We start from the raw sequence: 18,687 nt of genomic DNA, 5'->3' as shown, positions 1-18,687 counted from the left end.
CATCATCCACTGATGAACTATGTCACAAAATGCAGTTCTCAGCTCAGAAAGCTTGTTTCTGACATTCTAACAGCTTAATTGGAGCATTTTAGTGATGATCAGTGTTCTTTGTCAAAACTGACATTCTCATCATCCACTGATGAACTATGTCATAAAATGCAGTTCTCAGCTCAGAAAGCTTGTTTCTGACATTCTAACAGCTCAATTAGAGCATTTTAGTAATGAACAGTGTTCTTTGTCAAAACTGACATTCTCATCATCCACTGATGAACTATGTCACAAAATGCAGTTCTCAGCTCAGAAAGCTTGTTTCTGACATTCTAACAGCTCAATTGGAGCATTTTAGTAATGAACAGTGTTCTTTGTCAAAGCTGACATTCTCATCATCCACTGAAGCACTTTGTCACAAAATGCATTTCTCAGCTCAGAAAGCTTGTTTCTGACATTCTAACAGCTCAATTGGAGCATTTTAGTAATGAACAGTGTTCTTTGTCAAAAGTGACATTCTCATCCATCCACTGATTCACTTTGTCACAAAATGCAGTTTTCAGCTCAGAAAGCTTGTTTCTGACATTCTAACAGCTCAATTGGAGCATTTTAGTGATGATCAGTGTTCTTTGTCAAAATTGACATTCTCATCATCCACTGATGCACTTTGTCACAAAATGCATTTCTCAGCTCAGAAAGCTTGTTTCTGACATTCTAACAGCTCAATTGGAGCATTTTAGTTGATGATCAGTGTTCTTTGTCAAAACTGACATTCTCATCATCCACTGATTCACTTTGTCACAAAATGCATTTCTCAGCTCAGAAAGCTTGTTTCTGACATTCTAACAGCTCAATTGGAGCATTTCAGTAATGAACAGTGTTCTTTGTCAAAACTGACATTCTCATCATCCACTGATGAACTATGTCACAAAATGCAGTTCTCAGCTCAGAAAGCTTGTTTCTGACATTCTAACAGCTCAATTAGAGCATTTTAGTAATGAACAGTGTTCTTTGTCAAAACTGACATTCTCATCATCCACTGATGAACTCTGTCACAAAATGCAGTTCTCAGCTCAGAAAGCTTGTTTCTGACATTCTAACAGCTCAATTGGAGCATTTTAGTAATGATAAGTGTTCTTTGTCAAAACTGACATTCTCATCATCCACTGATGCTTTTTGTCACAAAATGCAGTTTTCAGCTCAGAAAGCTTGTTTCTGACATTCTAACAGCTCAATTAGAGCATTTTAGTAATGAACAGTGTTCTTTGTCAAAACTGACATTCTCATCATCCACTGATGAACTTTGTCACAAAAAGCAGTTCTCAGCTCAGAAAGCTTGTTTCTGACATTCTAACAGCTCAAATTAGAGCATTTTAGTAATGAACAGTGTTCTTTGTCAAAACTGACATTCTCATCATCCACTGATGCACTTTGTCACAAAATGCATTTCTCAGCTCAGAAAGCTTGTTTCTGACATTCTAACAGCTCAATTGGAGCATTTTAGTAATGATCAGTGTTCTTTGTCAAAACTGACATTCTCATCATCCACTGATGAACTATGTCACAAAATGCAGTTCTCAGCTCAGAAAGCTTGTTTCTGACATTCTAACAGCTTAATTGGAGCATTTTAGTGATGATCAGTGTTCTTTGTCAAAACTGACACTCTCATCATCCACTGATGAACTATGTCACAAAATGCAGTTCTCAGCTCAGAAAGCTTGTTTCTAACATTCTAACAGCTCAATTAGAGCATTTTAGTAATGAACAGTGTTCTTTGTCAAAACTGACATTCTCATCACCCACTGATGCACTTTGTCACAAAATGCAGTTCTCAGCTCAGAAAGCTTGTTTCTGACATTCTAACAGCTTAATTGGAGCATTTTAGTGATGATCAGTGTTCTTTGTCAAAACTGACATTCTCATCATCCACTGATGCACTTTGTCACAAAATGCATTTCTCAGCTCAGAAAATTTGTTTCTGACATTCTAACATCTCAATTGGAGCATTTCAGTAATGAACAGTGTTCTTTGTCAAAACTGACATTCTCATCATCCACTGATGAACTATGTCACAAAATGCAGTTCTCAGCTCAGAAAGCTTGTTTCTGACATTCTAACAGCTCAATTAGAGCATTTTAGTAATGAACAGTGTTCTTTGTCAAAACTGACATTCTCATCATCCACTGAAGCACTTTGTCACAAAATGCAGTTCTCAGCTCAGAAAGCTTGTTTCTGACATTCTAACAGCTCAATTAGAGCATTTTAGTAATGAACAGTGTTCTTTGTCTAAACTGACATTCTCATCATCCACTGATGCACTTTGTCACAAAATGCATTTCTCAGCTCAGAAAGCTTGTTACTGACATTCTAACAGTTCAATTGGAGCATTTCAGTAATGAACAGTGTTCTTTGTCAAAACTGACATTCTCATCATCCACTGATGAACTCTGTCACAAAATGCAGTTCTCAGCTCAGAAAGCTTGTTTCTGACATTCTAACAGCTCAATTGGAGCATTTTAGTAATGATAAGTGTTCTTTGTCAAAACTGACATTCTCATCATCCACTGATGCTTTTTGTCACAAAATGCAGTTTTCAGCTCAGAAAGCTTGTTTCTGACATTCTATCAGCTCAATTAGAGCATTTTAGTAATGAACAGTGTTCTTTGTCAAAACTGACATTCTCATCACCCACTGATGCACTTTGTCACAAAATGCAGTTTTATGCTCAGAAAGCTTGTTTCTGACATTCTAACAGCTCAATTAGAGCATTTTAGTAATGAACAGTGTTCTTTGTCAAAACTGACATTCTCATCATCCACTGATGAACTATGTCACAAAATGCAGTTCTCAGCTCAGAAAGCTTGTTTCTGACATTCTAACAGCTCAATTAGAGCATTTTTGTAATGAACAGTGTTCTTTGTCAAAACTGACATTCTCATCATCCACTGAAGCACTTTGTCACAAAATGCATTTCTCAGCTCAGAAAGCTTGTTTCTGACATTCTAACAGCTCAATTGGAGCATTTTAGTAATGATCAGTGTTCTTTGTCAAAACTGACATTCTCATCATCCACTGATGCTTTTTGTCACAAAATGCAGTTCTCAGCTCAGAAAGCTTGTTTCTGACATTCTAACAGCTTAATTATAGCATTTTAGTGATGATCAGTGTTCTTTGTCAAAAGTGACATTCTCATCCATCCACTGATTCACTTTGTCACAAAATGCAGTTCTCAGCTCAGAAAGCTTGTTTCTGACATTCTAACAGCTCAATTAGAGCATTTTAGTAATGAACAGTGTTCTTTGTCAAAACTGACATTCTCATCATCCACTGAAGCACTTTGTCACAAAATGCATTTCTCAGCTCAGAAAGCTTGTTTCTGACATTCTAACAGCTCAATTAGAGCATTTTAGTAATGAACAGTGTTCTTTGTCAAAACTGACATTCTCATCATCCACTGATGCACTTTGTCACAAAATGCAGTTTTCAGCTCAGAAAGCTTGTTTCTGACATTCTAACAGCTCAATTAGAGCATTTTAGTAATGAACAGTGTTCTTTGTCAAAACTGACATTCTCATCACCCACTGATGCACTTTGTCACAAAATGCAGTTTTATGCTCAGAAAGCTTGTTTCTGACATTCTAACAGCTCAATTAGAGCATTTTAGTGATGATCAGTGTTCTTTGTCAAAACTGACATTCTCATCATCCACTGATGAACTATGTCACAAAATGCAGTTTTCAGCTCAGAAAGCTTGTTTCTGACATTCTAACAGCTTAATTGGAGCATTTTAGTGATGATCAGTGTTCTTTGTCAAAACTGACATTCTCATCATCCACTGATGCACTTTGTCAAAAAAATGCAGTTTTATGCTCAGAAAGCTTGTTTCTGACATTCTAACAGCTCAATTGGAGCATTTTAGTAATGAACAGTGTTCTTTGTCAAAACTGACATTCTCATCATCCACTGATTCACTTTCTCACAAAATGCAGTTCTCAGCTCAGAAAGCTTGTTTCTGACATTCTAACAGCTTAATTAGAGCATTTTAGTGATGATCAGTGTTCTTTGTCAAAACTGACATTCTCATCATCCACTGATGAACTATGTCACAAAATGCAGTTTTCAGCTCAGAAAGCTTGTTTCTGACATTCTAACAGCTTAATTGGAGCATTTTAGTGATGATCAGTGTTCTTTGTCAAAACTGACATTCTCATCATCCACTGATGCACTTTGTCAAAAAAATGCAGTTTTCAGCTCAGAAAGCTTGTTTCTGACATTCTAACAGCTCAATTGGAGCATTTCAGTAATGAACAGTGTTCTTTGTCAAAACCGACATTCTCATCATCCACTGATGAACTATGTCACAAAATGCAGTTCTCAGCTCAGAAAGCTTGTTTCTGACATTCTAACAGCTCAATTAGAGCATTTTAGTAATGAACAGTGTTCTTTGTCAAAACTGACATTCTCATCATCCACTGATGAACTCTGTCACAAAATGCAGTTCTCAGCTCAGAAAGCTTGTTTCTGACATTCTAACAGCTCAATTGGAGCATTTCAGTAATGAATCAGTGTTCTTTGTCAAAACTGACATTCTCATCATCCACTGATTCACTTTGTCACAAAATGCATTTCTCAGCTCAGAAAGCTTGTTTCTGACATTCTAACAGCTCAATTGGAGCATATCAGCAATGAACAATGTTCTTTGTCAAAACTGACATTCTCATCATCCACTGATGAACTATGTCACAAAATGCAGTTCTCAGCTCAGAAAGCTTGTTTCTAACATTCTAACAGCTCAATTAGAGCATTTTAGTAATGAACAGTGTTCTTTGTCAAAACTGACATTCTCATCATCCACTGATGAACTATGTCACAAAATGCAGTTCTCACCTCAGAAAGCTTGTTTCTGACATTCTAACAGCTCAATTAGAGCATTTTAGTAATGAACAGTGTTCTTTGTCAAAACTGACATTCTCATCATCCACTGAAGCACTTTGTCACAAAATGCAGTTCTCAGCTCAGAAAGCTTGTTTCTGACATTCTAACAGCTCAATTAGAGCATTTTAGTAATGAACAGTGTTCTTTGTCAAAACTGACATTCTCATCATCCACTGAAGCACTTTGTCACAAAATGCAGTTCTCAGCTCAGAAAGCTTGTTTCTGACATTCTAACAGCTCAATTGGAGCATTTTAGTAATGATCAGTGTTCTTTGTCAAAACTGACATTCTCATCATCCACTGATGCTTTTTGTCACAAAATGCAGTTCTCAGCTCAGAAAGCTTGTTTCTGACATTCTAACAGCTCAATTAGAGCATTTTAGTAATGAACAGTGTTCTTTGTCAAAACTGACATTCTCATCATCCACTGATGCACTTTGTCACAAAATGCATTTCTCAGCTCAGAAAGCTTGTTTCTGACATTCTAACAGCTCAATTGGAGCATATCAGCAATGAACAATGTTCTTTGTCAAAACTGACATTCTCATCATCCACTGATGAACTATGTCACAAAATGCAGTTCTCAGCTCAGAAAGCTTGTTTCTAACATTCTAACAGCTCAATTAGAGCATTTTAGTAATGAACAGTGTTCTTTGTCAAAACTGACATTCTCATCATCCACTGATGAACTATGTCACAAAATGCAGTTCTCACCTCAGAAAGCTTGTTTCTGACATTCTAACAGCTCAATTGGAGCATTTTAGTAATGATCAGTGTTCTTTGTCAAAACTGACATTCTCATCATCCACTGATGCTTTTTGTCACAAAATGCAGTTCTCAGCTCAGAAAGCTTGTTTCTGACATTCTAACAGCTCAATTAGAGCATTTTAGTAATGAACAGTGTTCTTTGTCAAAACTGACATTCTCATCATCCACTGATGCACTTTGTCACAAAATGCATTTCTCAGCTCAGAAAGCTTGTTTTTGACATTCTAACAGCTCAATTGGAGCATTTCAGTAATGAACAGTGTTCTTTGTCAAAACTGACATTCTCATCATCCACTGATGCTTTTTGTCACAAAATGCAGTTTTCAGCTCAGAAAGCTTTTTTCTGACATTCTAACAGCTCAATTAGAGCATTTTAGTAATGAACAGTGTTCTTTGTCAAAACTGACATTCTCATCATCCACTGATGAACTATGTCACAAAATGCAGTTCTCAGCTCAGAAAGCTTGTTTCTGACATTCTAACAGTTCAATTAGAGCATTTTAGTAATGATCAGTGTTCTTTGTCAAAACTGACACTCTCATCATCCACTGATGAACTATGTCACAAAATGCAGTTCTCAGCTCAGAAAGCTTGTTTCTGACATTCTAACAGCTCAATTAGAGCATTTTAGTAATGAACAGTGTTCTTTGTCAAAACTGACATTCTCATCATCCACTGATGAACTTTGTCACAAAAAGCAGTTCTCAGCTCAGAAAGCTTGTTTCTGACATTCTAACAGCTCAAATTAGAGCATTTTAGTAATGAACAGTGTTCTTTGTCAAAACTGACATTCTCATCATCCACTGATTCACTTTGTCACAAAATGCAGTTCTCAGCTCAGAAAGCTTGTTTCTGACATTCTAACAGCTCAATTAGAGCATTTTAGTAATGAACAGTGTTCTTTGTCAAAACTGACATTCTCATCATCCACTGATGCACTTTGTCACAAAATGCATTTCTCAGCTCAGAAAGCTTGTTTCTGACATTCTAACAGTTCAATTGGAGCATTTCAGTAATGAACAGTGTTCTTTGTCAAAACTGACATTCTCATCATCCACTGATGAACTTTGTCACAAAATGCATTTCTCAGCTCAGAAAGCTTGTTTCTGACATTCTAACAGCTCAATTGGAGCATTTTAGTAATGAACAGTGTTCTTTGTCAAAACTGACATTCTCATCATCCACTGATGAACTATGTCACAAAATGCAGTTCTCAGCTCAGAAAGCTTGTTTCTAACATTCTAACAGCTCAATTAGAGCATTTTAGTAATGAACAGTGTTCTTTGTCAAAACTGACACTCTCATCATCCACTGATGAACTATGTCACAAAATGCAGTTCTCAGCTCAGAAAGCTTGTTTCTGACATTCTAACAGCTCAATTAGAGCATTTTAGTAATGAACAGTGTTCTTTGTCAAAACTGACATTCTCATCATCCACTGAAGCACTTTGTCACAAAATACATTTCTCAGCTCAGAAAGCTTGTTTCTGACATTCTAACAGCTCAATTGGAGCATTTTAGTAATGATCAGTGTTCTTTGTCAAAACTGACATTCTCATCATCCACTGATGCTTTTGTCACAAAATGCAGTTCTCAGCTCAGAAAGCTTGTTTCTGACATTCTAACAGCTCAATTGGAGCATTTCAGTAATGAACAGTGTTCTTTGTCAAAACTGACATTCTCATCATCCACTGATGAACTATGTCACAAAATGCAGTTCTCAGCTCAGAAAGCTTGTTTCTGACATTCTAACAGCTTAATTGGAGCATTTTAGTGATGATCAGTGTTCTTTGTCAAAACTGACATTCTCATCATCCACTGATGCACTTTGTCAAAAAAATGCAGTTTTCAGCTCAGAAAGCTTGTTTCTGACATTCTAACAGCTCAATTGGAGCATTTTAGTAATGATCAGTGTTCTTTGTCAAAAGTGACATTCTCATCATCCACTGATTCACTTTGTCACAAAATGCAGTTCTCAGCTCAGAAAGCTTGTTTCTGACATTCTAACAGCTCAATTAGAGCATTTTAGTAATGATCAGTGTTCTTTGTCAAAACTGACATTCTCATCATCCACTGATTCACTTTGTCACAAAATGCAGTTTTCAGCTCAGAAAGCTTGTTTCTGACATTCTAACAGCTCAATTAGAGCATTTTAGTAATGAACAGTGTTCTTTGTCAAAAGTGACATTCTCATCCATCCACTGATTCACTTTGTCACAAAATGCAGTTTTCAGCTCAGAAAGCTTGTTTCTGACATTCTAACAGCTCAATTGGAGCATTTCAGTAATGAACAGAGTTCTTTGTCAAAACTGACATTCTCATCATCCACTGATGAACTATGTCACAAAATGCATTTCTCAGCTCAGAAAGCTTGTTTCTGACATTCTAACAGCTCAATTGGAGCATTTTAGTAATGAACAGTGTTCTTTGTCAAAACTGACATTCTCATCATCCACTGATGAACTATGTCACAAAATGCAGTTCTCAGCTCAGAAAGCTTGTTTCTGACATTCTAACAGCTCAATTAGAGCATTTTAGTAATGATCAGTGTTCTTTGTCAAAACTGACATTCTCATCATCCACTGATGAACTATGTCACAAAATGCATTTCTCAGCTCAGAAAGCTTGTTTCTGACATTCTAACAGCTCAATTGGAGCATTTTAGTAATGAACAGTGTTCTTTGTCAAAACTGACATTCTCATCACCCACTGATGCACTTTGTCACAAAATGCAGTTTTATGCTCAGAAAGCTTGTTTCTGACATTCTAACAGCTCAATTAGAGCATTTTAGTAATGAACAGTGTTCTTTGTCAAAACTGACATTCTCATCATCCACTGATGAACTATGTCACAAAATGCAGTTCTCAGCTCAGAAAGCTTGTTTCTGACATTCTAACAGCTCAATTAGAGCATTTTTGTAATGAACAGTGTTCTTTGTCAAAACTGACATTCTCATCATCCACTGAAGCACTTTGTCACAAAATGCATTTCTCAGCTCAGAAAGCTTGTTTCTGACATTCTAACAGCTCAATTGGAGCATTTTAGTAATGATCAGTGTTCTTTGTCAAAACTGACATTCTCATCATCCACTGATGCTTTTTGTCACAAAATGCAGTTCTCAGCTCAGAAAGCTTGTTTCTGACATTCTAACAGCTTAATTATAGCATTTTAGTGATGATCAGTGTTCTTTGTCAAAAGTGACATTCTCATCCATCCACTGATTCACTTTGTCACAAAATGCAGTTCTCAGCTCAGAAAGCTTGTTTCTGACATTCTAACAGCTCAATTAGAGCATTTTAGTAATGAACAGTGTTCTTTGTCAAAACTGACATTCTCATCATCCACTGAAGCACTTTGTCACAAAATGCATTTCTCAGCTCAGAAAGCTTGTTTCTGACATTCTAACAGCTCAATTAGAGCATTTTAGTAATGAACAGTGTTCTTTGTCAAAACTGACATTCTCATCATCCACTGATGCACTTTGTCACAAAATGCAGTTTTCAGCTCAGAAAGCTTGTTTCTGACATTCTAACAGCTCAATTAGAGCATTTTAGTAATGAACAGTGTTCTTTGTCAAAACTGACATTCTCATCACCCACTGATGCACTTTGTCACAAAATGCAGTTTTATGCTCAGAAAGCTTGTTTCTGACATTCTAACAGCTCAATTAGAGCATTTTAGTGATGATCAGTGTTCTTTGTCAAAACTGACATTCTCATCATCCACTGATGAACTATGTCACAAAATGCAGTTTTCAGCTCAGAAAGCTTGTTTCTGACATTCTAACAGCTTAATTGGAGCATTTTAGTGATGATCAGTGTTCTTTGTCAAAACTGACATTCTCATCATCCACTGATGCACTTTGTCAAAAAAATGCAGTTTTATGCTCAGAAAGCTTGTTTCTGACATTCTAACAGCTCAATTGGAGCATTTTAGTAATGAACAGTGTTCTTTGTCAAAACTGACATTCTCATCATCCACTGATTCACTTTCTCACAAAATGCAGTTCTCAGCTCAGAAAGCTTGTTTCTGACATTCTAACAGCTTAATTAGAGCATTTTAGTGATGATCAGTGTTCTTTGTCAAAACTGACATTCTCATCATCCACTGATGAACTATGTCACAAAATGCAGTTTTCAGCTCAGAAAGCTTGTTTCTGACATTCTAACAGCTTAATTGGAGCATTTTAGTGATGATCAGTGTTCTTTGTCAAAACTGACATTCTCATCATCCACTGATGCACTTTGTCAAAAAAATGCAGTTTTCAGCTCAGAAAGCTTGTTTCTGACATTCTAACAGCTCAATTGGAGCATTTCAGTAATGAACAGTGTTCTTTGTCAAAACTGACATTCTCATCATCCACTGATGAACTATGTCACAAAATGCAGTTCTCAGCTCAGAAAGCTTGTTTCTGACATTCTAACAGCTCAATTAGAGCATTTTAGTAATGAACAGTGTTCTTTGTCAAAACTGACATTCTCATCATCCACTGATGAACTCTGTCACAAAATGCAGTTCTCAGCTCAGAAAGCTTGTTTCTGACATTCTAACAGCTCAATTGGAGCATTTCAGTAATGAATCAGTGTTCTTTGTCAAAACTGACATTCTCATCATCCACTGATTCACTTTGTCACAAAATGCATTTCTCAGCTCAGAAAGCTTGTTTCTGACATTCTAACAGCTCAATTGGAGCATATCAGCAATGAACAATGTTCTTTGTCAAAACTGACATTCTCATCATCCACTGATGAACTATGTCACAAAATGCAGTTCTCAGCTCAGAAAGCTTGTTTCTAACATTCTAACAGCTCAATTAGAGCATTTTAGTAATGAACAGTGTTCTTTGTCAAAACTGACATTCTCATCATCCACTGATGAACTATGTCACAAAATGCAGTTCTCACCTCAGAAAGCTTGTTTCTGACATTCTAACAGCTCAATTAGAGCATTTTAGTAATGAACAGTGTTCTTTGTCAAAACTGACATTCTCATCATCCACTGAAGCACTTTGTCACAAAATGCAGTTCTCAGCTCAGAAAGCTTGTTTCTGACATTCTAACAGCTCAATTAGAGCATTTTAGTAATGAACAGTGTTCTTTGTCAAAACTGACATTCTCATCATCCACTGAAGCACTTTGTCACAAAATGCAGTTCTCAGCTCAGTAAGCTTGTTTCTGACATTCTAACAGCTCAATTGGAGCATTTTAGTAATGATCAGTGTTCTTTGTCAAAACTGACATTCTCATCATCCACTGATGCTTTTTGTCACAAAATGCAGTTCTCAGCTCAGAAAGCTTGTTTCTGACATTCTAACAGCTCAATTAGAGCATTTTAGTAATGAACAGTGTTCTTTGTCAAAACTGACATTCTCATCATCCACTGATGCACTTTGTCACAAAATGCATTTCTCAGCTCAGAAAGCTTGTTTCTGACATTCTAACAGCTCAATTGGAGCATATCAGCAATGAACAATGTTCTTTGTCAAAACTGACATTCTCATCATCCACTGATGAACTATGTCACAAAATGCAGTTCTCAGCTCAGAAAGCTTGTTTCTAACATTCTAACAGCTCAATTAGAGCATTTTAGTAATGAACAGTGTTCTTTGTCAAAACTGACATTCTCATCATCCACTGATGAACTATGTCACAAAATGCAGTTCTCACCTCAGAAAGCTTGTTTCTGACATTCTAACAGCTCAATTGGAGCATTTTAGTAATGATCAGTGTTCTTTGTCAAAACTGACATTCTCATCATCCACTGATGCTTTTTGTCACAAAATGCAGTTCTCAGCTCAGAAAGCTTGTTTCTGACATTCTAACAGCTCAATTAGAGCATTTTAGTAATGAACAGTGTTCTTTGTCAAAACTGACATTCTCATCATCCACTGATGCACTTTGTCACAAAATGCATTTCTCAGCTCAGAAAGCTTGTTTTTGACATTCTAACAGCTCAATTGGAGCATTTCAGTAATGAACAGTGTTCTTTGTCAAAACTGACATTCTCATCATCCACTGATGCTTTTTGTCACAAAATGCAGTTTTCAGCTCAGAAAGCTTGTTTCTGACATTCTAACAGCTCAATTAGAGCATTTTAGTAATGAACAGTGTTCTTTGTCAAAACTGACATTCTCATCATCCACTGATGAACTATGTCACAAAATGCAGTTCTCAGCTCAGAAAGCTTGTTTCTGACATTCTAACAGTTCAATTAGAGCATTTTAGTAATGATCAGTGTTCTTTGTCAAAACTGACACTCTCATCATCCACTGATGAACTATGTCACAAAATGCAGTTCTCAGCTCAGAAAGCTTGTTTCTGACATTCTAACAGCTCAATTAGAGCATTTTAGTAATGAACAGTGTTCTTTGTCAAAACTGACATTCTCATCATCCACTGATGAACTTTGTCACAAAAAGCAGTTCTCAGCTCAGAAAGCTTGTTTCTGACATTCTAACAGCTCAAATTAGAGCATTTTAGTAATGAACAGTGTTCTTTGTCAAAACTGACATTCTCATCATCCACTGATTCACTTTGTCACAAAATGCAGTTCTCAGCTCAGAAAGCTTGTTTCTGACATTCTAACAGCTCAATTAGAGCATTTTAGTAATGAACAGTGTTCTTTGTCAAAACTGACATTCTCATCATCCACTGATGCACTTTGTCACAAAATGCATTTCTCAGCTCAGAAAGCTTGTTTCTGACATTCTAACAGTTCAATTGGAGCATTTCAGTAATGAACAGTGTTCTTTGTCAAAACTGACATTCTCATCATCCACTGATGAACTTTGTCACAAAATGCATTTCTCAGCTCAGAAAGCTTGTTTCTGACATTCTAACAGCTCAATTGGAGCATTTTAGTAATGAACAGTGTTCTTTGTCAAAACTGACATTCTCATCATCCACTGATGAACTATGTCACAAAATGCAGTTCTCAGCTCAGAAAGCTTGTTTCTAACATTCTAACAGCTCAATTAGAGCATTTTAGTAATGAACAGTGTTCTTTGTCAAAACTGACACTCTCATCATCCACTGATGAACTATGTCACAAAATGCAGTTCTCAGCTCAGAAAGCTTGTTTCTGACATTCTAACAGCTCAATTAGAGCATTTTAGTAATGAACAGTGTTCTTTGTCAAAACTGACATTCTCATCATCCACTGAAGCACTTTGTCACAAAATACATTTCTCAGCTCAGAAAGCTTGTTTCTGACATTCTAACAGCTCAATTGGAGCATTTTAGTAATGATCAGTGTTCTTTGTCAAAACTGACATTCTCATCATCCACTGATGCTTTTGTCACAAAATGCAGTTCTCAGCTCAGAAAGCTTGTTTCTGACATTCTAACAGCTCAATTGGAGCATTTCAGTAATGAACAGTGTTGTTTGTCAAAACTGACATTCTCATCATCCACTGATGAACTATGTCACAAAATGCAGTTCTCAGCTCAGAAAGCTTGTTTCTGACATTCTAACAGCTTAATTGGAGCATTTTAGTGATGATCAGTGTTCTTTGTCAAAACTGACATTCTCATCATCCACTGATGCACTTTGTCAAAAAAATGCAGTTTTCAGCTCAGAAAGCTTGTTTCTGACATTCTAACAGCTCAATTGGAGCATTTTAGTAATGATCAGTGTTCTTTGTCAAAAGTGACATTCTCATCATCCACTGATTCACTTTGTCACAAAATGCAGTTCTCAGCTCAGAAAGCTTGTTTCTGACATTCTAACAGCTCAATTAGAGCATTTTAGTAATGATCAGTGTTCTTTGTCAAAACTGACATTCTCATCATCCACTGATTCACTTTGTCACAAAATGCAGTTTTCAGCTCAGAAAGCTTGTTTCTGACATTCTAACAGCTCAATTAGAGCATTTTAGTAATGAACAGTGTTCTTTGTCAAAAGTGACATTCTCATCCATCCACTGATTCACTTTGTCACAAAATGCAGTTTTCAGCTCAGAAAGCTTGTTTCTGACATTCTAACAGCTCAATTGGAGCATTTCAGTAATGAACAGAGTTCTTTGTCAAAACTGACATTCTCATCATCCACTGATGAACTATGTCACAAAATGCATTTCTCAGCTCAGAAAGCTTGTTTCTGACATTCTAACAGCTCAATTGGAGCATTTTAGTAATGAACAGTGTTCTTTGTCAAAACTGACATTCTCATCATCCACTGATGAACTATGTCACAAAATGCAGTTCTCAGCTCAGAAAGCTTGTTTCTGACATTCTAACAGCTCAATTAGAGCATTTTAGTAATGATCAGTGTTCTTTGTCAAAACTGACATTCTCATCATCCACTGATGAACTATGTCACAAAATGCATTTCTCAGCTCAGAAAGCTTGTTTCTGACATTCTAACAGCTCAATTGGAGCATTTTAGTAATGAACAGTGTTCTTTGTCAAAACTGACATTCTCATCACCCACTGATGCACTTTGTCACAAAATAAAGTTTTATGTTCAGAAAGCTTGTTTCTGACATTCTAACAGCTCAATTAGAGCATTTTAGTAATGAACAGTGTTCTTTGTCAAAACTGACATTCTCATCATCCACTGATGAACTTTGTCACAAAAAGCAGTTCTCAGCTCAGAAAGCTTGTTTCTGACATTCTAACAGCTCAAATTAGAGCATTTTAGTAATGAACAGTGTTCTTTGTCAAAACTGACATTCTCATCATCCACTGATTCACTTTGTCACAAAATGCAGTTCTCAGCTCAGAAAGCTTGTTTCTGACATTCTAACAGCTCAATTAGAGCATTTTAGTAATGAACAGTGTTCTTTGTCAAAACTGACATTCTCATCATCCACTGATGCACTTTGTCACAAAATGCATTTCTCAGCTCAGAAAGCTTGTTTCTGACATTCTAACAGTTCAATTGGAGCATTTCAGTAATGAACAGTGTTCTTTGTCAAAACTGACATTCTCATCATCCACTGATGAACTTTGTCACAAAATGCATTTCTCAGCTCAGAAAGCTTGTTTCTGACATTCTAACAGCTCAATTGGAGCATTTTAGTAATGAACAGTGTTCTTTGTCAAAACTGACATTCTCATCATCCACTGATGAACTATGTCACAAAATGCAGTTCTCAGCTCAGAAAGCTTGTTTCTAACATTCTAACAGCTCAATTAGAGCATTTTAGTAATGAACAGTGTTCTTTGTCAAAACTGACACTCTCATCATCCACTGATGAACTATGTCACAAAATGCAGTTCTCAGCTCAGAAAGCTTGTTTCTGACATTCTAACAGCTCAATTAGAGCATTTTAGTAATGAACAGTGTTCTTTGTCAAAACTGACATTCTCATCATCCACTGAAGCACTTTGTCACAAAATACATTTCTCAGCTCAGAAAGCTTGTTTCTGACATTCTAACAGCTCAATTGGAGCATTTTAGTAATGATCAGTGTTCTTTGTCAAAACTGACATTCTCATCATCCACTGATGCTTTTGTCACAAAATGCAGTTCTCAGCTCAGAAAGCTTGTTTCTGACATTCTAACAGCTCAATTGGAGCATTTCAGTAATGAACAGTGTTCTTTGTCAAAACTGACATTCTCATCATCCACTGATGAACTATGTCACAAAATGCAGTTCTCAGCTCAGAAAGCTTGTTTCTGACATTCTAACAGCTTAATTGGAGCATTTTAGTGATGATCAGTGTTCTTTGTCAAAACTGACATTCTCATCATCCACTGATGCACTTTGTCAAAAAAATGCAGTTTTCAGCTCAGAAAGCTTGTTTCTGACATTCTAACAGCTCAATTGGAGCATTTTAGTAATGATCAGTGTTCTTTGTCAAAAGTGACATTCTCATCATCCACTGATTCACTTTGTCACAAAATGCAGTTCTCAGCTCAGAAAGCTTGTTTCTGACATTCTAACAGCTCAATTAGAGCATTTTAGTAATGATCAGTGTTCTTTGTCAAAACTGACATTCTCATCATCCACTGATTCACTTTGTCACAAAATGCAGTTTTCAGCTCAGAAAGCTTGTTTCTGACATTCTAACAGCTCAATTAGAGCATTTTAGTAATGAACAGTGTTCTTTGTCAAAACTGACATTCTCATCACCCACTGATGCACTTTGTCACAAAATGCAGTTTTATGCTCAGAAAGCTTGTTTCTGACATTCTAACAGCTCAATTGGAGCATTTTAGTAATGAACAGTGTTCTTTGTCAAAACTGACATTCTCATCATCCACTGATTCACTTTCTCACAAAATGCAGTTCTCAGCTCAGAAAGCTTGTTTCTGACATTCTAACAGCTTAATTGGAGCATTTTAGTGATGATCAGTGTTCTTTGTCAAAACTGACATTCTCATCATCCACTGATGAACTATGTCACAAAATGCAGTTTTCAGCTCAGAAAGCTTGTTTCTGACATTCTAACAGCTCAATTAGAGCATTTTAGTAATGAACAGTGTTCTTTGTCAAAACTGACATTCTCATCATCCACTGAAGCACTTTGTCACAAAATGCATTTCTCAGCTCAGAAAGCTTGTTTCTGACATTCTAACAGCTCAATTAGAGCATTTTAGTAATGAACAGTGTTCTTTGTCAAAACTGACATTCTCATCATCCACTGATGCACTTTGTCACAAAATGCATTTCTCAGCTCAGAAAGCTTGTTTCTGACATTCTAACAGCTCAATTGGAGCATTTCAGTAATGAACAGTGTTCTTTGTCAAAAGTGACATTCTCATCCATCCACTGATTCACTTTGTCACAAAATGCAGTTTTCAGCTCAGAAAGCTTGTTTCTGACATTCTAACAGCTCAATTGGAGCATTTCAGTAATGAACAGAGTTCTTTGTCAAAACTGACATTCTCATCATCCACTGATGAACTATGTCACAAAATGCATTTCTCAGCTCAGAAAGCTTGTTTCTGACATTCTAACAGCTCAATTGGAGCATTTTAGTAATGAACAGTGTTCTTTGTCAAAACTGACATTCTCATCATCCACTGATGAACTATGTCACAAAATGCAGTTCTCAGCTCAGAAAGCTTGTTTCTGACATTCTAACAGCTCAATTAGAGCATTTTAGTAATGAACAGTGTTCTTTGTCAAAACTGACATTCTCATCATCCACTGATGAACTATGTCACAAAATGCAGTTCTCAGCTCAGAAAGCTTGTTTCTGACATTCTAACAGCTCAATTAGAGCATTTTAGTAATGATCAGTGTTCTTTGTCAAAACTGACATTCTCATCATCCACTGATGAACTATGTCACAAAATGCATTTCTCAGCTCAGAAAGCTTGTTTCTGACATTCTAACAGCTCAATTGGAGCATTTTAGTAATGAACAGTGTTCTTTGTCAAAACTGACATTCTCATCACCCACTGATGCACTTTGTCACAAAATGCATTTCTCAGCTCAGAAAAATTGTTTCTGACATTCTAACATCTCAATTGGAGCATTTCAGTAATGAACAGTGTTCTTTGTCAAAACTGACATTCTCATCATCCACTGATGAACTATGTCACAAAATGCAGTTCTCAGCTCAGAAAGCTTGTTTCTGACATTCTAACAGCTCAATTAGAGCATTTTAGTAATGAACAGTGTTCTTTGTCAAAACTGACATTCTCATCATCCACTGAAGCACTTTGTCACAAAATGCAGTTCTCAGCTCAGAAAGCTTGTTTCTGACATTCTAACAGCTCAATTAGAGCATTTTAGTAATGAACAGTGTTCTTTGTCTAAACTGACATTCTCATCATCCACTGATGCACTTTGTCACAAAATGCATTTCTCAGCTCAGAAAGCTTGTTTCTGACATTCTAACAGTTCAATTGGAGCATTTCAGTAATGAACAGTGTTCTTTGTCAAAACTGACATTCTCATCATCCACTGATGAACTTTGTCACAAAATGCATTTCTCAGCTCAGAAAGCTTGTTTCTGACATTCTAACAGCTCAATTGGAGCATTTTAGTAATGAACAGTGTTCTTTGTCAAAACTGACATTCTCATCATCCACTGATGAACTATGTCACAAAATGCAGTTCTCAGCTCAGAAAGCTTGTTTCTAACATTCTAACAGCTCAATTAGAGCATTTTAGTAATGAACAGTGTTCTTTGTCAAAACTGACACTCTCATCATCCACTGATGAACTATGTCACAAAATGCAGTTCTCAGCTCAGAAAGCTTGTTTCTGACATTCTAACAGCTCAATTAGAGCATTTTAGTAATGAACAGTGTTCTTTGTCAAAACTGACATTCTCATCATCCACTGAAGCACTTTGTCACAAAATACATTTCTCAGCTCAGAAAGCTTGTTTCTGACATTCTAACAGCTCAATTGGAGCATTTTAGTAATGATCAGTGTTCTTTGTCAAAACTGACATTCTCATCATCCACTGATGCTTTTGTCACAAAATGCAGTTCTCAGCTCAGAAAGCTTGTTTCTGACATTCTAACAGCTCAATTGGAGCATTTCAGTAATGAACAGTGTTCTTTGTCAAAACTGACATTCTCATCATCCACTGATGAACTATGTCACAAAATGCAGTTCTCAGCTCAGAAAGCTTGTTTCTGACATTCTAACAGCTTAATTGGAGCATTTTAGTGATGATCAGTGTTCTTTGTCAAAACTGACATTCTCATCATCCACTGATGCACTTTGTCAAAAAAATGCAGTTTTCAGCTCAGAAAGCTTGTTTCTGACATTCTAACAGCTCAATTGGAGCATTTTAGTAATGATCAGTGTTCTTTGTCAAAAGTGACATTCTCATCATCCACTGATTCACTTTGTCACAAAATGCAGTTCTCAGCTCAGAAAGCTTGTTTCTGACATTCTAACAGCTCAATTAGAGCATTTTAGTAATGATCAGTGTTCTTTGTCAAAACTGACATTCTCATCATCCACTGATTCACTTTGTCACAAAATGCAGTTTTCAGCTCAGAAAGCTTGTTTCTGACATTCTAACAGCTCAATTAGAGCATTTTAGTAATGAACAGTGTTCTTTGTCAAAACTGACATTCTC

This window comes from Barbatula barbatula (assembly GCF_947034865.1).
Source record: "Barbatula barbatula genome assembly, chromosome: 25".
Taxonomy (NCBI): Eukaryota; Metazoa; Chordata; class Actinopteri; order Cypriniformes; family Nemacheilidae; genus Barbatula; species Barbatula barbatula.
This window is presented reverse-complemented; position numbering follows the sequence as displayed.